The sequence below is a fragment of the Corylus avellana genome, chromosome ca2, assembly GCF_901000735.1.
Source record: "Corylus avellana chromosome ca2, CavTom2PMs-1.0".
NCBI lineage: Eukaryota > Viridiplantae > Streptophyta > Magnoliopsida > Fagales > Betulaceae > Corylus > Corylus avellana.
Window position 1 is genome coordinate 27284317 of NC_081542.1, and position 1724 is coordinate 27286040.

Genomic DNA, 1724 nt, shown 5'->3' on the forward strand with positions numbered 1-1724 from the left:
TTATAGGGGTATTTTTGTTTTATTGAGAAATATATAGGGGCACTTTTATCTTTTTGCTAGCCTTGGGGAGACATTGACAATGTTTTGGTAATTTGAGGAGGACATTGTCACAATTGAAAGTTTGTTGGACATTGTCAATTGTGTGGTAATTTGAGGGAGGGTATATGGATTTTACCATTTTTTTAACCTAGGTTTAAATTTGTATCACAGATAGTACATTTGTTATCGATAAAGATGAGGTTAGTACCTCTATCAATATACTGTTAATAAAACTAACGGATCGCCACTTCAACCCAATCAAAACATGACATGGGTCCTATGTCCCAATAAAAATAAAAATAAAAAACTAAAAATAAAATTTTCAGGCCAATGGGTATGGCCGGCCACCCCTATTTTGGCCATTGGGGTGGCTCAAAGTAGGGGTGGCCGAAACCACCACCAACAGCCTTGGGGGTGGTACCCCTGTTTGACCTAAAGTGGTTTCGGCTACAAGGGTAACCCTCAATTATTATTATTATTATTATTATTATTATTTAGGGTTTAAGTATTTTAGGGGTGGCTGAACCACCCCATGATTACTGGTCTATGGGTGGTTTTGGCCACCCCTACAAGGCCTAAACCCTCTACCCTTGGGGGTGGCTTGGCCACCTCCGTTTAGCCTGTGGTGGCTTAGCCACCCCCAATGGCCAAAAAGGAAAAGCCATGCACCCCTCAATTTTATTTTTAATTTTTTTAAATTTTTTTTTTCTTTTTAGTATTTTTAAATTTTTTGTCTTTTTTCATTCTTATTTTTTATTTTTTATTTATTATTATTATTATTATTATTTGACATAGGACATGCACATGTGATATTTTGATTGGGTTGGCGTGGTAGTCCGTTAGTTTTATTGACGGAATGTTGTCGAATGTTATCTTTATCAATAACAAATGTATCATTTATGATACAAATTGAAATTTAGGTGGTAAAAAATAAAATCGTTCATACATACTAATAATAAGGCATTTAACCCTTTAAAAAAAAAAACATTAATTAATGAATTTTGTAACTCTAAAGAAAATGCTAAACAATAGCTAATATAGGAAGTCACGTAAACCAGAACAAAAACGCACAAGTCTACAAACAATTCCACAAAAAAGAAACTCCCAAAAAGCAAATGAAAGTCATAGAAGTTCACCAAAATTGAAAAAATAAAGCGCGAGAGATGCAGAGACAAACCGGTGCCCATGAACACGAAGTAGACGGCAGTGTCCAACCCGCACATGGAGATCACATCCTGTTCCGAGGCGGAAATGGCCTCATGGATCCACGCGAACGGGTTACGGGTCCTGGACCCGCCATCCCAAGGATCCAAACCCTTCAAGATCCGGTTCGGGTAGTACACCACGGCGTTCCCCGGCTTCTTCGACAACCACGCGAAAATCAGCATCAGAATCACGAATATCACACACGACGTCCCTAGGGACGTCAAGAAGGAGCTGAAATCCATCTGGGTTTCCCTCTAAAACTCAAAACCAACTCTTTCTCCCTCCCTCCCTCCCCCTGTCTCTCTCTCTCTCTTTTATCCCAAAAAAGCATGCGTGTGAAGCAGATTTATGGCGGCGAATATGTTAATGGCCCCATTAAAGGGAAAAAGTAGCCGTCGGGAAGGGGGCGTGGCAGAAGAGGAAGGAATATAGGATCCTTTCCGTGGAGCTAGAGGAACATTTGATGATGGTGACATTGG

At 39.7% G+C, this 1724-nt stretch overlaps 1 pseudogene; it reads right to left on the bottom strand.

The window, feature by feature from the left end:
* The window catches only part of LOC132172386 (CSC1-like protein ERD4), a 16551-nt pseudogene extending 15064 nt beyond the window's left edge, over nt 1-1487 (bottom strand).
* Nucleotides 1488-1724: the final 237 nt, after the last annotated feature.